Raw genomic sequence first — 21,190 nt, 5'->3', positions numbered from 1 at the left:
CATCACTGCAAACCAGTGACACCTTCATTCTGAGGCCAATCATTAGTGCGGTCTCATTTCACATTATCAGCTACCGTGCTCCCTGGTTGCTTCTCGAAATCACTATGCTTATAAATTGCTGTTACATCCGGCAATATGAAATAAAAACAGAAAGATTCAGGAAATGTTATCATCCACAAACAAACGACAATAAGGAATGTAACTGTTGGGACAAACGTTAATGCAAGCAGATTGCAAAATCTTAGTTTGAAAATCTTGCTGCAATTGTTTTGCTTTTAATGAGTACACACATTGAGTTCAGTGCAGAACCGATCCCCAACTCGGAGAATGGAATTCTTGGCTTTGAAGATGCGTTGAGAATGTTCACTGGATTCATCCCAGTAATGGGTGGACTGTCCTCCGAGACCATATGAGTAAAATCATTCAATGTCGAATGGGGATTCCAAACATGAGTGGTGAAGGGAATGTCTCCATTCACAAATTAAACGTTGGGTAGGATTTAATACAGGGACACACGAACAAACCAGACAAGAACACAGAAAAAATGATAAACAATCGATATGATAATTGTTTTTTGGAAAGTTTTGATTTTAGATCCACGGTGGTCTTTGGTGACGGGTATTTCATGTCCACAACCAGTCTGCACAGAAAACGACTGCAGACCCACTGTGATGTGATTGAATCTCAGTTACCTTTAGAAAAGCTGAGACTCACTCAGGTCGAGGGGATATAGGGATGCTGGCCTACAACCCTTTTCCCAAATTCCTTGGAAGTACAAAGGAAGTTTTCATGGGGAGGTTGTTCATGATCTGGTTAGATAATAATGAACGTTGTTTGAATTTATGAATAGGGAAATTGTACGACAAAACAAAGAGTTCATAGTGTAACTGTAAAATCTAAAGGTCAAACTCAGTGCATACATTGTTTGTAATCCTTGTCCTCACTCTACAACAAAAAAAAAGGAAAGTCATTAGACAGGGCACAGCCACAATTTCCTCAGGGTTGAGGTTTCCTGAGGCATAAAAATATTAGAAATGACACAAACCGGTTTTATGAGGATGATAGACAGAATGAGGGATTTTATTCACATGATTTTGAAAATGCTGTACAGGAAACATGCAAGTTTGGGAAGTAAACGAAAGAGATCTTTCACATAACACAAGGTTTGAAGTGACTAAATCAGCGGTATTCCCTCTTTCGAGTAAATCAATAAATAGAGTCTCAGATTCAAAACCATTGGTCAATGATCCAGAGAAACTTGGATCAGAGTTTCTTCTGCTCCAGAGCTATTTAAATCCTAAACGAATTTCCAGACAGAATGATAGAAGCTGAGTCCAGAGTGTTTCATAAGACACATCAACAAGAACACAAGTATGGAATTTACGATTGGGAGAAAGTCAAAGTGTGTGTAAAAAAATCGATTTTTGTTCACTTATCAAAAAAGACTTTCCATGAACACGTCCACCTGGCTAAGACAGAATATAAAATGTTCATGAATTTGAAAGATATAGCATATTATTCAACGTAAAACATTGTAAATGGAATTGATCTTCGAGAAGATTGCAAACAAAAGTTATTTCCTCATGAGAAGGAATTGAATTGTCGCTAGGAGACATAATACCTGGTTTAAATATTTGACCACATTTACATCATGTTACGTATATTTCATGCTTTCTGATCTCCATCCATTACATTCTCAAAGTTGTCTCTGTCTTTTTAGCCCTCTGTTCTTTCCTACAGCACACAATTTTAAGCTGAAAGAAGCTCTGACCAAAACTGAATGCAATATTCGAACGGTCCCTTGTGATCAATCTAATTCCTTTTTGATTATTACAATGACTTTTGCGAGTTTACAGCAAATTGAGTAACATGAAACGGGCACAACATGTTTTGTTTTCTCTGAATTTAACGCAGTGCACATGGGAAACGCCATCCATTTGTTGAAAAATTATTTCCGGTTCTCTGTACACACATGTCACGTTTTAAAAATTTGCAGCATGTTTGTTGGTAATGAGTCATTTCCCAGAAAATGTTGGTTCTCAATTCAAACAACTGGTACTTTCCAATCAACTTTGCTTTGCTCAACGCCTTCTGTCCTGAAACTTCAATACAATGACAAATTGAAGCTGCTCCATGTGAGGGTCAAATTTAAAACCTCCACTCAACACAGTCTACTACATTGGCACAGAGATACCATCCACTGATTACCTGCTGCACTGGATCTACGCATTAATGCTGGTTGTATCAAAACGGATGGGAAAACGAGTACCTCTGCTTCCACGGCTGATACCTGGAATTATATGAACGCCTTTACCAGTGGTTCCAACGTTCTATGAGGAAATCGATGAGCTGCTCATTGCGAAGATGAGTTAATTATTTAAGAATATAATTGCAATAGTTACGTACACTAACCGCTGGACTTTCTTATTTTGATTTTAATCCGTAGAAATCTTTTAATTGTAATTTTGAACAGACCCAATGACTAATCTCCACACTGCCTGCGGAATCAATTATAAAATGTCATAACACTCTGAGTTCTTCCATCTCAGTCCGCTGTTTGGGAAGTGTTCCCGTTGTGGGAAATTCACTTCCCTGTGTATCTGCTGATGCTCCAAGCCTGCCTTGTGGTACTACATACATTTTCCCTCTGCCATTTGCTCACTTTGTTGCTGTGTTCGTACAGTGACTTGGTGTCACCCGGCCTAGGAAAAGAACACAGGCCAAGGTTGAGAAAAATAAACTTTATTGTAAAGTGTCGCTCTTGTCGTTTATTGCGTTGTTCAATTCAATTTTCAGTTAGTCTTATTTAAGATTTTGAAATTGCTCGCTCTGTACATAAGTGCGATCGGTCAAAAATATCTGTCCAGAAGAGAGAGTTCTGCCACTGAGCACTGTGGACTGTCCTCGAGTCGGAAAACAAATTTTCAGAGACAGTGTGACATCGCCCCCGTCACGAAGCTTTTCATTCCATCAGCTCCAATGCTTGATAGAATTCAAATCAACAGATCTTGTTACTTAGTCATTTCTTTATTTCTGTTCAGATCATGTGAGGAGAATGCCACATTGGGAATGCGCTTGTCCCATCGAGCAGAGGTGAGGCCATTCTTTGCAAACTGGACTGTGCTATTTATCATTTCACCAACAGCAGGGAGAAGAATCCGCTTCTATGCACAATTTACTCAACGCAGTTAAACATATGGTCAGACATACAATGTATGTGCGACAGTGTGTCTGAGAGCTTAGAGTGATTGACTACTAACTCATTAGCCTCTGCCGGCGTGGGATCTAATCGCACTCTCGTCGCTTATGGAGTGCAATCGTCCATGATGCTGCTTTTGTTTGGGTCTCGGCTGAATTGGAGGTCGACCAGTCAGTTTATTGCCATCGGCCCTGCAGGAAAGTCTCCATTATTGAGTCAAATCTGTCGCTTAAACGGTTTTGAAATGCAGACTGACTTCGGATAATGAAAAGGAACACGGTTTTCCTTTCGAAGACAAGTTATTGTGAGCTTTTATCGAATGAATGAGATCCAGGAAAAGCAAATAAAGAGAGTTGGCAAGCGCATGTTTATCCAATGGATAGTTAATGAATATTTTGTCAGATGAAACATGTCGCAGAGTGGGGAGAAGTGATTCACCTTAGTGACAAAAGCACAGACAGACAGCAGAAAATAATGGAAATATTTCAAAAGGGGCAGAGGAAGGGTTCAGGGAGACCGAGTACTGGCTGTAAATGCACAGCAGAGAACTTGGTAATGTCAGTACTATGCATGGGCATGGACACAGTTACACATTGGTCTCTCCCTTTGTCATTGCTCTTGCCAATAATGAATGCTGAGCATGAGATGCAAAGTCAAGAAGTGGGAAGCCAGCTCCCTTTCTTTATGAACAATTGGAGCAGACATCATGTTAACTGCAGGGACTGACCAAAACTGTGGATCAATAACCGCTGACTAATGTAGAACAAACACGTGAAATGATTTACATTTCGTTGTAATTAATAGGTAGTTAGTTCTAACAACCGTGTTACCAATAGAAGACAACGCCTCATTTCATGTTGGATAACAACATTATCAAATATCTTTCAAATTGAGATCTATTGCGATCATTTTACGCATTTAACAAGTTCAATTTAATTAATACAAACCTCATTCCGTCACAGGAAATAAAACTGCTGATTTCCTCAAATACGTTATCCTTGCTAAATAGCAGTTACTCAGCATGAATCATATGATGTAATATTTATTCAAAATCCGCCATTTACCACTATTACCTTATGTCGTATTGGGTCTTTCACAAAGTCTTTCACAAAGTATACTTGGGTGGTGATTAAAAATAAGGTAAGGTTCTCATGTTGCAGAAAATACACCTGTATTTGGATGCAACTTTAATACTGCAACTACTCTGTGGCCCCCAGGGATGCAATCAGTGAGCGCACGGTACTTCTATGATCGTATAGAGGCGCATGAGATGCCGGGGCTTCAGCTCAAATAGCACCTTGAGCAGCTTCTATTGACATGGAGCAGCAGGAAACATTGGGGTATCAGGCTTGGAGCTCCACCCTCACATGGAGCAGTTTCTATTGACATGGCGCAGCAGGAAGCATTGGGGCACCAGACGGTAAGCTCCAACCGCACCTGGAGAAGCTTCCATTGACATGGAGCAGGGAACATTGGGACATCAGGCTGGGAGCTCCAAAGTCACCTGGAGCGACTTCTGTTGACATTGAGCAGCAGGGAGAATTGGGACATCAACCTGGGATCACCAAACTCAACTGGAGCAGCTTCTATTGACATGGAGCAGGGAGCATTGGAACATCAGGCTGGGAGCTCAAAACTCACCCGGAGCAGCTTTGATTGACATGGATCTGGGAACATTGGGACAACAGGCTGGGATCTCCAACTTTACCTAGTGCACTTCGAACTCTTGCACCTCATGGTTATTTTATGAAATCAAAACCGAACGTATATTCTTACACACACATACACATTTGCAGCTGAAAAGCGTCTCAGAAGATAGATTCAGATAACCATTGATTTATGTCTGGATTAATGGGCTATCCTTATCTGGTGCGAAATTGATATTGTAGCCAGCATTTCCCAGCAGCTGTGCAAGCAGCAGAGGGATTACGGAACCCTTTCCCGGGAACGTGTTTCTGTTATTTTACAGGTGCATATGTGAAAACGTATGAAGGCATCCAGCAAGGTCACATGGCGGAGTGGGCTAAACAGGTGCACTGAGGTTTTTGAATCTCGGTTGTGTGAATTCGAATGCCTGTGCTGCCATTTCAGTGGATCAACTGTAATGCTACAGCATGTTGAAATGTGGGTCCAAGTTAAAAAGTTGGGGTTTGCTTCTCAAAGACTTGACAGTGGTGGGTGCGAATATAGACTCAGGCAAAGGGATCAGTGCCTGTGCTGACATCACAGTGTTCACCTTCCATACGAAAAATCGTGGGTCAAGCAGCTCGATCGCAGCTGTTCTGTTTCTGAAAAATTGAGTTTTCACTGGAGCCGAAAGCAGAGCCTTATGCCATGGCTTTTGTGAAACAAAGTCCTGCAGTGACTCGACTTGTCATTATTTGGTGTTGTGGCGAATGGGAAAATGTTTGCAAAGTCGGTGTTCCATCATTACCATCATTTCTGTCCAAAAGACAGAAGGGAAATATAATCTAACCGAGACTGGGATTGATTAAATTCACTTTTCATGGCCTAAACTCATTATGTTCTTTCTTTCTCAGTTTCCAGCACTTTCTGGGAAGTGGTAGTGCACTAAGGCTGAGAAAAAAATAGAACGAGTAGTTTGGACTTGCCCTGCTGTTAAGTCGCTGAATCAAGATTGCAACCTCAATAAGAGCGTGGGTTCAAACCACACCACTAACATTCTTGCTGATCATCTCTAACTCTGCAGCTGGTTAAAATGCTGCGTCGATCCCCGCTTTATAGAACAAAAGAAAATCAGTTTTGCTTCCCAGGGAATTAACGATGGTGTGGGATAGTGCCAAATATTTCAAAGTGTCTGTGCTGTCATGATCGTGTTCGCCTCCCGTGCGGAAAATCGCAAAAAGCTCTGCTGTTCCAGGCAAGTTGAGCTTTTACCGGAACCGAATGGAGACTGTTATTTCATAGCTGTTGTGAAACAAAGTCCTGCGATGACTCAACTCGTCGTTATTTGGTTTTCTGGCTAATGGGAAAATCGTTCCAATGAATTTCGATGTGATATGTTATTGAATTTCTCCTATTTCCTTCATTTCCGTCCTGTAGACATCGGAAGGGAAAGGTAATCTAATCGAGACTGTGATTGGTGAAATTCACTTTTTATGGCCCATTCTTATTATGTTCTTTCTTTCTCTCTTTTCAGCATTGTCTGGGAAGTGGTGGTGCATTAAGGCTGCAGTATGTTTGAAAGAGGAGTTTGGAATTGCCCTGTTGTTAGTTGTGAGATTACTTTATGACTCATGCCCTCGGACTGTCTCACATTGAGCATTCATGCATCTCTGTGTCTAAAAATGCATGAGGTTTGCCAGTTTTATTTGTGTTCCGTGTTAAATTTTTTCTGTTTTGCCAATTCGCTCAATACATTACGAGTTAACAGGGTTTCTGAGGTAACTTCCAGCAGCAAAAATCCTCAACAGAGGATCTAGGAAAATTTCATGGAGTATGATCATTCGGAGCAAATTTAACAAAGTCGTTCATTTCTGCAGTGTTTCACAATACTACCTTTCCCGTGAGCAGTCAAACAGACTAAATGACTGTGCCACAGACTGCGACGGCAAACTCCGCTAAAAAGTAATCCTTTAAAGCCGGTGTCAGCAACACAACGTTTTTGGGGTACACCGCGTGGAAACAGATACTTTGGGGTATCTCGTCCATGCTCACCACATAGCCAAAATTAAACAAGTCCCGTTCCCCAGCATTTGGCCCCAATCCCTCTAAACCCATCTATTCCAGAAATTCACGCGATTACCGTTGCAATTTTCTGAGCCTTTTCCACCCATTCCATACACGCACAACCTTCTTTGTGGGAAATGTGCCTCAGGTCCTTTGTCAATTTCTGCCCACTCACCTTAAACCTATGCTCTCGAGTTTTCAACTCACCCCAACTTGGGTAAAACACGTAAATACTCCGTTTACAACCCTTCCATAAGATCATGTCGCAGCCGTTACGCTGCAGGGAAAGTCGTCCCAGCCTATTCCACCTCGCCCTACGGTCCAAACATTGACGACATCCTTGTCCATATTTTGTCAACAATTTCACGTGTCTTTTTTTACGTTTTCAAGATGTCAGTTACGCTGGACAACAACGAGCTCTGGGAAACAGAAAGGTGAAACGTAGAATGGCTTCAACTTTCAGTGCTGGATGCCACTGAGTAGCAGCACGGGCGCCAGCGGCTTGTTTCTGTAGTGTAGTGGTCATCACGTTCGCCTCACACGCGAAAGGTCCCCAGTTCGAAACTGGACAGAAACTGCTTTGTTCTTCAACTGCTGCCTTTTCCATGGACAAAAACGGAGCTTACTTGCTTGCTTTCCCATCTGCAAACCTGCCTTCGAATTTGCTGGAACAAATCTGTTCTCGTAGTGAAATGTAATGCAATTCCATTTCATGACTGTGCAGAGCATTGTCAAGTTTTTCTGCAACCTGGTTCTGATCATATGCCATTCTGTTTGAGAGTGTAGTTACCGCTTTCTGATCCTTCCACGAAAAGCAGTACCGTATTTGCATTCCTTGCGCAGGCGGCTCGGTTGAAAGACAGGGAAGAAACTGATGCTCAGGTGTCACAGCGCACCACGAATTCCTGAACTTGTCTGCCTGTCAAATATACCCCAAGGTCGTCTCTGAAAGACCTCATTTGGAAGCTGTCTGTCCTTCTTCAACGTGCGAGAATTGGCACCAGAGGTCCTGAATCATGTTTTGGAGCAGTTCGCACGTTAGTGACTCATTCAATTAGCAACAGCAATGAAAGAAATTACACTCTCAGAGGAACCTCCGGACCTGTGCTTTCATAGCGTCGCTAGTATTAAGGTCCGCCCCGAGATCTAAGTCATGTTGGAACTGAAACAGAGGAATCGACAGAGAGGCTACAGAATGACATCGCATCCATTTGGTTTTCTTTAAAACACTGACGAGCAGGAAAATGTACACGGGGAGGGCGAGTGGGGAAGTGAGGCAGTTGCAGCTCTGGTGAAATTCCTTCTTTGTGATTCACTCAGCAACCAGAGACGTGAAAGTGACTCAGGCGGGAGAACTCTTCACATCGAGAACAAAAAACACTCAAGTGCAGTTAGCACCTCTTCCGGAGTGGGGGTGGGGTGAGGTAATTACCTTTTGACTTCTGTGACTATGTTCAGAAACTGCATTTTAGATCGAGGTGAACAGAAAAAAAAAACATTTCTAAAAAGCACCATGGAATTTAGCAAAATTTATTGAGTCGCTTCTCGTCGATTCCCACACAGGTTTCCAACTCAGTTGGTATCCATGTGGCTCATGTCCAGGAGTGAACATCTCTGCAGCAAATTGCACGGTTAAGGTAAAAGGCAAGGAAAGTGGCATCTCGAACTGGCTCCGAGGTCAGAGTATCATCACAATGTGATCTGTCGTTCTCGGATTGTAATGCTACCGCCGGTTTAAGGGTGGAGAACATTCTTTGGGACACTTATTCTGCAAAACAGACACAGTGACTGAAACTATGCTGCACGGTATGATGTAGAACACGGCCTGTTCAGCTTGGTGCATTTTCCCTGGAGTCCGGTGTGTTTCATGTTCCGTGTAAACGTGAAAGTCGCCCTGTTTCGAGCAATGGGTGAAATCATTGAGCAAAGCAAGAGTCGAAATTGCAGTAAGGTCAAGCAGATCATGTTTACTTGACCAAATCATAAGCGAATATATATTCTCACGCACTCACAGATACATTTGTAGCTGAAAAGAGTCTGAGAAGATAGACTCAGCTTACCATTGATTTTCGTCTGGATTGATGGGCTATCATTATCTGCTGCGAAAATGACATTGCAGCCGGGCACATCCCAGCAGCTGTGCGAGTCAGAGAGGGATCCCTTGGAACCCTTTTCATGTGACTTTGCATCTGTTGTTATGCAGCAGCACAATTGGAAATGCAAGAAAATGGGAGCGCTCGGCCGGCTGGTCGTGTGGCCGAGCGGTCTAAGGCGCTGGATCCAGGTTCCAGTCTCGGAAAGGTCGAGGGCTCGAATCCCACCACTGTCGTTTCTGCTGATCAACTCCGACGCTGCAGCTCGGCAAAATGCTGTTTCCGTCCCCATTGTATATTAATGTTGAAAACGAAAGTAAAGTGGTTTTGCTTCCCAGGGAATTAACTGTGATGTGGTATAGTGCCAAATGTTTCAAAGTGTCTGTGCGGTCATGAGCGTGTTCGCCTCCCGCACGGAAAATCTCAAGCATTTTTGCCGTTCCAGGCAAGTTGAGCTTTTACTGGAACCGAATGGAGACTGTTATTTCTTCGCTGTTGTGAAACAAAATCCTACGGTCACTCTACTCGTCGTTATTTGGCTTTCTGGCTAATGGGAAAATCGTTCCAATGAATTTCGATGTGGTATGTTTTTGAATTTCTCCCATTTCCTTCATTTCCGTCCTGGAGACATCGGAAGGGAAAGGTAACCGAATCGAGACTGTGATTGGTGAAATTCACTTTTTATGGCCAATTCTTAATGTGTTCTTTCTTTCTCCCTTTTCAGCATTGTCTGGGAAGTGGTGGTGCATTAAGGCTGCAGTATGTTTGAAAGAGGAGTTTGGAATTGCCCTGTTGTTAGTTGTGAGATTACTTTATGACTCATGCCCTCGGACTGTCTCACATTTAGTATTCATGCATCCCTGTATCTAAAAATGCATTTGGTTTGCCAGTTTTGTTTGTTTTCCGTGTTAAATGCTTTCTGTTTTGCGATTCGCTCAATACATTTCGAGTTAAAAGGGTTTCTGAGGTAACTTCCAGCAGCAAAAATCCTCAACTGAGGATCTGGGGAAATTTCAAAGAGTATGGTCAGTCGGAGCAAAAGTGAGGAAGTCGTTCGTTTCTGCTATGTTTCACAATACTACCTTTCCCGTGAGCAGTCGAACGGACTAAATGATTGTGCCACAGACTGCGACGGCAAACTCCGCTAAAAAGTGATCCTTTAAAGCCGGTGTAAGCAACACAATGTTATTGGGCACACCGCGTGGAAACAGATACTTCGGTGTATCTCGTCCATGCTCACCACAAAGCCAAAATTAAACAAGTCCCGTTCCCCAGCATTTGGCCCCAATCCCTCTAAACCCATCCTATCCAGAAACTCATCCGATTATCTTTGCAATTTTCTGAGTGTAATAGCCTCCTCCACTTCCTCTGGTTGCTCATTCCAAACACGCACAACTTTCTGCGTGGGAAATGTGCCTCAGATCCTTTGTCAATTTCAGTCCACTCACCTTAAACCTATGCTCTCGAGTTTTCAACTCACACCAACTTGGGTAAAACACGTAAATACTCAGTTTACCACCCTTCCATAAGATCATGTCGCAGCCGTTACGCTGCAGGGAAAGTCGTCCCAGCCTATTCCACCTCGCCCTACGGATCCAAACATTGACGACATCCTTGTCTATATTTTGTCATCAATTTCACGTGTCTTTTTTTAATGTTTTCAAGATGTTAGTTACGCTGGACAACAACGAGCTCTGGGAAACAGAAAGGTGAAACGTAGAATGGCTTCAACTTTCAGTGCTGGATGCCACTGAGCCGCAGCACGCGCGCCAGCGGCTTGTTTCTGCAGTGTAGTGGTCATCACGTTCGCCTCACACGTGAAAGGTCCCCAGTTCAAAACTGGGCGGAAACTGCTTTGTTCTTCAACTGCTGCCTTTTCCATGGACAAGAACGGAGCTTCCTTGCTTGCTTTCCCATCTGCAAACCTGCCTTCGAATTTGCTGGAACAAATCTGTTCTCGTAGTGAAATGTAATGCAATTCCATTTCATGACTGTGCAGAGCATTGTCAAGTTTTTCTGCAACCTGGTTCTGATCATATGCCATTCTGTTTGAGAGTGTAGTTACCGCTTTCTGATCCTTCCACGAAAAGCAGTACCGCAATTGCATTCTTTGCGCAGGCGGCTCGGTTGAAAGACAGGGAAGAAACTGATGCTCAGGTGTCACAGCGCACCACGAATTCCTGAACTTGTCTGCCTGTCAAATATACCCCAAGGTCGTCTCTGAAAGACCTCATTTGGAAGCTGTCTGTCCTTATTCAACGTGCGAGAATTGGCACCAGAGGTCCTGAATCATGTTTTGGAGCAGTTCGCACGTTAGTGACTCATTCAATTAGCAACAGCAATGAAAGAAATTACACTCTCACCTCCGGACCTGTGCTTTCATAGCGTCGCTAGTATTAAGGTCCGCCCCGAGATCTAAGTCATGTTGGAACTGAAACAGAGGAATCGACAGAGAGGCTACAGAATGACATCGCATCCATTTGGTTTTCTTTAAAACACTGACGAGCAGGAAAATGTACACGGGGAGGGCGAGTGGGGAAGTGAGGCAGTTGCAGCTCTGGTGAAATTCCTTCTTTGTGATTCACTCAGCAACCAGAGACGTGAAAGTGACTCAGGCGTGAGAGCTCTTCACATCGAGAACAAAAAACACTCAAGTGTAGTTAACACCTCTTCCGGAGTGGGGGTGGGGTGAGGTAATTACCTTTTGACTTCTGTGACAATGTTCAGAAACTGCATTTTAGATCGAGGTGAACAGAAAAAAAAAACATTTCTAAAAAGCACCATGGAATTTAGCAAAATTTATTGAGTCGCTTCTCGTCGATTCCCACACAGGTTTCCAACTCAGTTGGTATCCATGTGGCTCATGTCCAGGAGTGAACATCTCTGCAGCAAATTGCACGGTTAAGGTAAAAGGCAAGGAAAGTGGCATCTCGAACTGGCTCCGAGGTCAGAGTATCCTCACAATGTGATCTGTCGTTCTCGGATTGTAATGCTACCGCCAGTTTAAGGGTGGAGAATATTCTTTGTGACACTTATTCTGCAAAACAGACACAGTGACTGAAACTGTGCTGCACGGTATGATGTAGAACACGGCCTGTTCAGCTTTGTGCATTTCCCTGGAGTCCGGTGTGTTTCATGTTCCGTGTAAACGTGAAAGTCGCCCTGTTTCGAGCAATGGGTGAAATCATTGAGCAAAGCAAGAGTCGAAATTGCAGTATGGTCAAGCAGATCATGTTTACTTGACCAAATCATAAGCGAATATATATTCTCACGCACTCACAGATACATTTGTAGCTGAAAAGAGTCTGAGAAGATAGACTCAGCTTACCATTGATTTTTGTCTGGATTGATGGTCTATAATTATCTGCTGCGAAAATGACATTGTAGCCGGGCACATCCCAGCAGCTGTGCGAGTCGGAGAGGGATCCCTTGGAACCCTTTTCATGTGACTTTGCATCTGTTGTTATGCAGCAGCACAATTGGAAATGCAAGAAAATGGGAGCGCGCGGCCCGCTGGTAGTGTGGCCGAGCGGTCTAAGGCGCTGGATCCAGGATCCAGTCTCGAAAAGGTCGAGGGCTCGAATCCCACCACTGTCATTTCTGCTGATCGACTCCGACGCTGCAGCTCGTTAAAATGCTGTTTCCGTCCCCATTGGATATTGATGTTGAAAACACATGTAAAGTGGGTTTGCTTCCCAGGGAATTAACTGTGATGTGGGATAGTGCCAAATATTTCAAAGTGTCTCTGCGGTCATGAGCGTGTTCGCCCCCGCACGGAAAATCTCAAGCAGTTTTGCCGTTCCAGGCAAGTTGAGCTTTTACTGGAACCGAATGGAGACTGTCATTTCATTGCTGTTGTGAAACAAAGTCCTACGGTCATTCTACTCGTCGTTATTTGGCTTTCTGGCTAATGGGAAAATCGTTCCAATGAATTTCGATGTGGTATGTTATTGAATTTCTCCCATTTCCTTCATTTCCGTCCTGGAGACATCGGAAGGGAAAGGTAACCTAATCGAGACTGTGATTGGTGAAATTCACTTTTTATGGCCAATTCTTATTATGTTCTTTCTTTCTCTCTTTTCAGCATTGTCTGGGAAGTGGTGGTGCATTAAGGCTGCAGTATGTTTGAAAGAGGAGTTTGGAATTGCCCTGTTGTTAGTTGTGAGATTACTTTATGACTCATGCCCTCGGACTGTCTCACATTTAGTATTCATGCATCCCTGTGTCTAAAAATGCATTTGGTTTGCCAGTTTTGTTTGTTTTCCGTGTTAAATGCTTTCTGTTTTGCGATTCGCTCAATACATTTTGAGTTAACAGGGTTTCTGAGGTCACTTCCAGCAGCAAATATCCTCAACTGAGGATCTGGGAAAATTTCACAGAGTATGGTCAGTCGGTGCTAAAGTGAGGAAGTCGTTCGTTTCTGCAGTGTTTTACAATGCTACCTTTCCCGTGAGCATTCGAACAGACTCAATGATTGTGCCACAGACTGCGACGGCAAGCTCCGCTAAAAAGTAATCCTTTAAAGCCGGTGTAAGCAACACAACGTGATTGGGGTACACCGCGTGGAAACAGATACTGCGGGGTATCTCGTCCATGCTCACCACATAGCCAAAATTAAACAAGTCCCGTTCCCTAGCATTTGGCCACAATCCCTATAAACGCATCCTATCCAGAAACTCACCCGATTACCTTTGCAATTTTCTGAGTGTAATAGCCTCCTCCACTTCCTCTGGTTGATCATTCCAAACACGCACAACTTTCTGCGTGGGAAATGTGCCTCAGGTCCTTTGTCAATTTCAGCCCACTCACCCTTCAACCTATGCTCTCGAGTTTTCAACTCACCCCAACTTGGGTAAAACACGTTAATACTCAGTTTACAACCCTTCCACAAGATCATGTCGCAGCCGTTACGCTAGCTATTCCACCCAGCCTATTCCACCTCGCCCTACGGAACAAACTTTGACGACATCCTTGTCTGCATTTTGTTATCAATTTCACGTGTCTTTTTTTTTTAGGTTTTCAAGATGTCAATTACGCTGGACAACAACAAGCGCTTGGAAACAGAAAGGTGAAACGACGAATGGCTTCAACTTTCAGTGCTGGATGCCACAGAGCCGCCGACGCGGTGTTTGCGGCTTGTTTCGGTAGAGCAGTGGTCATGACGTTCGTCTCACATACGAAAGGTCCCCAGTTTGAACCTGGGCCCAAACTGCAGCCTTTCACATGGGCAAGTACGTATCTTTCTTACTTGCTTTCCCATCTGCAATGATGCCTTCGAATTTGCTTGAACAAATCTGCTCTCGTAGTGAAATGTAACGCAATTCCATTTCATGACTGTGCAAAGCATTGTAAAGTTTTTCTCCAACCTTGTTCTGATCATATGCCATTCTATTTGAGAGTGTAGTTACCGCCTTCCGATCCTTCCACGAAAAGCAGTACCGCATTTGCATTCCTTGCGCAGGCGGCTCGGTTCAACGACAGGGAAGAAACTGATGCTCAGGTGTCACAGCGCACCACTAATTCCTGAACTTGTCTGTCTGCCAAATGCAATAGCTGTAGATGGAAAAATAAAACGTGCTCCAAACTTCCCTTTATCATTCATCCCTGGTTTTCAAGTTCTAAACTCTAGATATAGATCCATACGAATGAGCGAATTTCCCTCCTGTTAACTCCCACCAAACTCACATCGCCTGGAACTCTTCCATATGGACACAACTCAGTTTTACCTGGTGTCACACCACATGATCTATTCGTCTTTTCCACCACGCAATGAAACCCCGTCTTGTCTTTTCAAATGTCATTATCACTCACTACATCGATGGATTCCTTTCCATTATTTTCTTTCCAAGTAAACACTGTCTATTCTTCCTGACGACTTTTCATTCCAGTCATCGCTATCCATGTCTTTTATTATCTCTTTATATTCCAGTATTGTTCATGTTGAGAAAGGATGCTGGGTCCAATGAAACAAATTAAAGCCCGCTCTAATGCTGTATACTGCCATGACCAACGTAGTGAAAATGGAAGCTAATTCTTTCAAAAGTGAATCCGTTAGTTGTCGCATTATGTATCAATCCCTGACTGGGAAGTGACCGTTTTTCCTCACTTGTCTCTCCTTTCTGAACATTTGCTAAAGCAACACAGTAAGGGAACATAGAATGCCTAAAGTTCAGAAACTGACTATTCGCTGCAAGAAATGCACACCAATCCTCCAGGGATTAACCCTCACAGAGCAATACTTTACCCTTTTTCTCTTCATTTGCTCCTGAATAAGGCACCTTACTGACAGTCGACCCAGTTGTAGGCAAATCATATCTCTGGCGCAGTGAGGCAGCAGTGATAACCAGTGAGCCAACTTGCGGCCCTGTACAATATTGCAAGGCACATGCGGACGCGTTTGAAATGCGATTCCTGTCAAAGATGCTCTACTTTCGTTGTTGCCCTTATTAGGAACAATAAATCCAGATTCCCTGACCAAGAAATGAACCCAAACCACAGCGGTGAAAGCGCTGCATCGTAACCATTAGCCGACCAGGAAGGATGGCGTGTGCAGTTGTATCTTCTCTCAGCAGCACAGCTTTCTTTTCGAGCGATGAGAAATTTCTATCAAAAAATAATGTTCGTGACACCGTTCTTTTACAGCACAGAATAATACATTATGCCAGTGCCAGTCATTAAACATCCATCCATTCTCGTTTCCAGATACCAATACTTGGCCCACAGCCTGACGTCTGAAGTGTTCATTTCAATGAGACTTTCCATGCAAAGTTTTAATCTCAAATGAACCAGCGATAGAGACTGAAGTCAGATACCGTCACATTTGTTCCTGACCTGCGGGAGAACTGAACCTCATTTTGACCCATAGAGGGAACTATACAGACACATCTTTTGATAGCGACGAAGGACACAGGAGAGCCCAATTTCCATAAAATGAAGAATTGAACAGTCTGGCTCTTCTTTGTTCACTATTAGCTTTAAAACCCGTTTCTGTTTACATAGGTAAACTGGCAGGAGGCTGTCCTTCTAAGACTGTCCCAATCGTGAATATTTGGAACCTGCTAAACGTTAATTTCTCCACCTCTGGGGCAGCCTGGCTAGCTATGCTCTTCCAGCCTCCTATCTGTTTCATTTGGATTCCAGCACATTCCTGTTTCTACATAAGGAACGGAAGCACACAGCCGCATCCCTGTTCGTATTCGTCCTGCACTGTTTCACCATTACTTTACTGCTTCTGCTGAGTCACGTTGTTCTTCCTGCAAACAAAGGCATTCTTCGCATCAGAAGCTTGTCATTCTCATATTCCTCGAAAGAAAAACACGGATGTGGACTTCCAAACTGAAACTGATGAGGCCTGGTCTGCTTAAAAAAATGACTTCCAGCTGTTCCTTCAAAAATATTTCCTAACAACATATAGAACGCACCTTCGGATGCTTGCTGCAATAGTTGTAAGAAAATTCAGCAAGACCGCCGTGAGAATGGAGGCTACAACTCCTGGTTTACAAAACCAGGGCTCGAACCACTGAGTTAAGGAAGCACTAACGTCTTGAGACTGACAAAAGATGATGACCTCGAGCAGAACAAATTCTGTCAAATCAGTTTTGTGATACAATCATCGTTTTGTGTGACAAAATACGACTTGAAACCCACTTCTTTGATCATTTGTTTGTTATAACACTTTGTCAGCTTCCCAATATCTCATAATGTGACAGGGATCTACATTTGTTTAAACTCACACAGAGGAAAAGTTTTGAAGTTTCTATTATGAAAAAGGCACGTTGTAGTGTTAATACCAATTAATTGTCATTGATTTCAGCATGTATTGCAGTTTTTCTTCATCACTTGGTGAGTAATTCCTTTCCTATAGCCCTGTGCGATTTACATAGCGATGGGATTTCATAATTTATGGCTTTGGCAGATGACGTTTAGGCACCAAACGTGAAACAGTTCAAATCGAACATGCTCTGGAGGTTGGAATTCGAGGGAATGCAGATATCTGAGAGAGCACTTTAAAACACAATCTCGGGTGACGTGTCCGCTGGCTGGGTTGGCATAGTATTGACCAGCTCTGTTTGCTCTTGAGTGGGCTGGACGACATGACAGTGATACATAGAGGGAAGACAGTCAAGAGATTTGTGGAAAATGATGAAAAATTTGAAATTTAGCTGCCCAGTGGTGGCTGAGCAACCCTTGTTGTGAGTGCACCCACATGCAGAGGAGGTATTGGAAGACATCAGGATTACATCATTGGGTGAATAACCTGCAACTCCTTCCCTTCCACCATGAGGGAGCCCGTGTGGAAAGATAAAGCTGTGAAGGCCGCATTGCACGTTTGGGAAAATGGGCGTTGGTAAAAATGTCATTCAGATAATGAACAATGAAACAATGAACAGAACGCAAGTGCACCGTTGAACAGAAGCTGAGGGAGTTAGAGCATAGAACATAGAACATAGAACATTACAGCGCAGTACCGTCCCTTCGGCCCTCGATGTTGCGCCGACCTGTGTACCAATCTGAAGCCCACCTTACCTACATTATTCCATGTACGTCCATATGCTTGTCCAATGACGACTTAAATGTACTTAAAGTTCGGGAATCTACTACCGCTGCAGGCAAAGCGTTCCATACCCTTACTACTCTCTGAGTAAATAAACTACCTCTGACACCTGTCCTCTATCTATCATTCCTCAATTTAAAGCTATGCCCCCTCGTGCTGGTTGTCGCCATTCTTGGAAGAAGGATCTCTCTATCCACCCTGCCTCACCCACTGAATATAATATATGTCTCTGTTAAGTCACTTCTCAACCTTCTTCTCTCTATCGAGAAAATTACAAGTCCCGCAGCCTTTCCTCGTAAGACTTTCCCTCCATACCAGGCTACATCCGAGTAAATCTCCTCTGCACCCTTTCCAAAGCTTCCATGTCCTTCTTATAATGCGGTGACCAGAACTGTACACAATACTCCAAGTGTGGCCGCACTAGAATTTTGTGCATCTGTCGCATAACCTCATGTTTCCAGAACACGATCCCTCTATTAATAAAATCTAAAACACTGTGTGCCTTCTTAACAACTCTGTCAATCTGGCTGGCAACTTTCGAGGATCTGTGTACCTGGACACTGAGATCTTTCTGCTCATCTACACTATCAGGAATCTTACCATTAATCTAGTACTTTGCATTCCTCTTACTCTGACCAAAGTGAATCACCTCACACTTGCCCGCATTAAATTCCATTTTCCACCTCTCAGCCCAGCTCTGCACCTTATCTTTATCTCGCTGCAACCTTCTACGTAACTCGTCACTATCCACAACTCCACCAACCTCAGTGTCGTCTGCAAACGTACTAACACACCCTTCTACACCCTCATCCACGTCGTTTATAAAACGAACAGCAGTGGACCTAACAGCGATCCTTGCGGCTCAGCACTGTTAAGTGGACTCCAGGAGCAACATTTCCCAACAACTACCACCCTGTGTCTTCTTTCAGCAAGCCAATTACTGACACAAACTGCTTTATCTCCAACAATCCCATTCCTCCGGATTTTTTACAATAGCCTACTGTGGGGAACCTTATCGAACGCCTTGCTGAAATCCATACACACAACATCATCTCATCTACCTGCTTGGTCACCTTCTCAAAGAACTCCATAAGGTTTTTGTGGCACGACGTAACCTTCACTTAACTATGCTGCATATCCCTAATCAAAATATTCTTTTCTAGATGATTATAAATCCTATCTCTTATAACCCTTTCCAACACTTTACCAACAACTGAAGTGAAGCTCACTGGTCTATAATAAACAGGATTGTCTCTACTCCCATTCTTGAACATGGGAACCACATTTGCTCTCCTCCAGTCTTCTGGCACTATTCATGTAGACAATAAGCGCCCTAAATGAGCCTTTGCATCTCATCCTAACATAAGCCTTCTTCTTCCTCTTGACCTGAGAATCTACTTCCTTCGTAAACCACGGCTCCTGCGCTCTACAGCTTTCTCCCTGCCTGACAGATTCATACTTATCATGGACACACAGTAGCATTTCCTTGAATTAGCTCCACATTTCTAACGTGCCAACACTGCAGTTTCCTTCTCCATCCTATGCTTCCTAAATCCTGCCTAATCGCATCATAAATGACGTTTCCCCAGCTGTAACTCTTGCCCAGTGGTAAACACCTATCTATATTATCACAATAGTAAACTCAACAGAACGGTGATCTCTATCACCAAAGTGCTCACCTACTTCCCAGTCTAACACTTGGCCGGGCTCATTACCCATTACCGAATCTAATGTGACCACGCTCCTTGATGGCCAGTCTACATAATGTGTCAGGAACCCCTCCTGCACACAGTGGACAAAAACTGACCCATCTATAGTAATCCTACTATGGTGTTTTCTGCCAATATTTGGAAAGTTGTAGTCCGCCATGACAACTACCCTCTCACCCTCACTCCTATCGAAAATCATATTTGCTATCCTTTCGTCTACATCTCTGGAACTATTCGGAGGCCTGTAGAAAACTCCCCAAAGCGTAACCTCTCTTTTCCTGTTTCTAACTTCAGCCCATATTACGTCAGTTGACGAGACCCAAACACCCTTTCTGCAACTGTAATACTGTCCTTGACCAACACAGCCACACGTCTCCCTCTTTTACCTTGTTCTCTGTACTTATTGTAATCCTGGAATCTGCAACAACCATTCCTGTCCCTGCTCTGTTCATGTCTACAAAATGACCACAACATCGAATTCCCAGGTACCAATGCAAGCTGCAAGTTCATCCACCTTATTCTGGATGCTCCTGGCATTGAAGCAGACACACTCCAAACCAAATTCTTGCTTTCTGGTGCCATCTTGCGCCCCTGAAGCTTGATTCTGGACCTCCCTACTCTCAAAATTTTCTATACTTGAACTACAATTTTGGTTCACATCCCCCTGCTGGATTAGTTTAAACCCACCCCAATAGCCTTAGCGAATTTCCCGCCCCCACCTAAAGATATTGGTACCCCTCTGGTTCAGATGAAGATCATCCTGCTTGTACGGGTCCCACCGACCCCAGAAAGAGCCCCAATTATCCAAGAATCCAAAACCCTCCCTCCTGCACCATCCGTGTAGCCACGTGCTCAACTCCTCTCTCTCTCTATCCATTGCTCCACGAACACCAGAGCATGGAGAGAATTTGAAAGAACGGATCGAAGTGTATTATGACCGTGTCGTCCAAACAAATGGTTTAGCGTTTGAGCTGCAGGAGGGCAGAGACGTGGAAGAGTTAATGATGTTAATGAGGTGCAAGTCGGCTGACATGGTGATGATGGGGATATGTGGTTAAAAACACATCACGAGTTGAAGGATGTCACCATGGTAATGACGTGTCTGTTCAGACTCAAACCAATGCCAGGGAGAAATTTGAATCAGTGGCAAGGCATTTTCTCTTGTCACGTCGTCGATGATGCCTTCCAGCTCATCTCATCCACTTCCCTCAACCCACTCCCAAAACCCATCCCTCCAAATATGACGAGGACAGAATTTCCTTCTTCAACACTTTAAAATCTAGCAGCCTCTGTAGACATCATGTCATCCTCCGGTATTTCCGTCAGCTACAAATGAACCCCAACAATTAAGATGTGCTTCCCTCCCCACCCCTATCCATTTTCTGTAAAGATCATTCCCTCTTCCACTCCCTTACAAAGTGCACGCTTCCACAAAACCACCCTCCCCTCCCAGCACCTTCTCATTCCTACACGGGATTTGCAAAACATCCACGCACACATCCGTCCTGAACTCTGTCAAAGGCCCAAAAGACACTTGCATGTCCATCAGAGTTTTACCTGCATTTCCACGCATGTCATTTACTGTAACAATTGCTCCCTTTGCTGTCTCCTCGACATTGAGGAAATTGGATGCCTAATTACAGACCGCTTCGGAAAACATCTCCGGGACACCCGCACCAAACAACACCACTGGCCTCTGGCTGAACAGTCAAATCTCCCTCCCACACAGCCAAGTTCATTCAGGTTCAGAGCCTCCGCCGCTCTCACGAACTGTCCTATCTGTACATCTTCCATCCCACCTATCTGCTCCAGCCTGCGCTGCGACCTTTCATCATTGTCCCCACCTCCATCAATCTATCATCTCTCCGCTACCTTGTCCCACCCCACCCGCGTTCATTTGTCTCTGTACCCCCTCGGTTCACAAGCCTCTTTCCTGATGAAGTCC

Source organism: Chiloscyllium plagiosum, unplaced genomic scaffold (assembly GCF_037043375.1).
Source record: "Chiloscyllium plagiosum isolate Xiang-an unplaced genomic scaffold, Cpla_swu_hap1 HiC_scaffold_51, whole genome shotgun sequence".
Taxonomy (NCBI): Eukaryota; Metazoa; Chordata; class Chondrichthyes; order Orectolobiformes; family Hemiscylliidae; genus Chiloscyllium; species Chiloscyllium plagiosum.
This window is presented reverse-complemented; position numbering follows the sequence as displayed.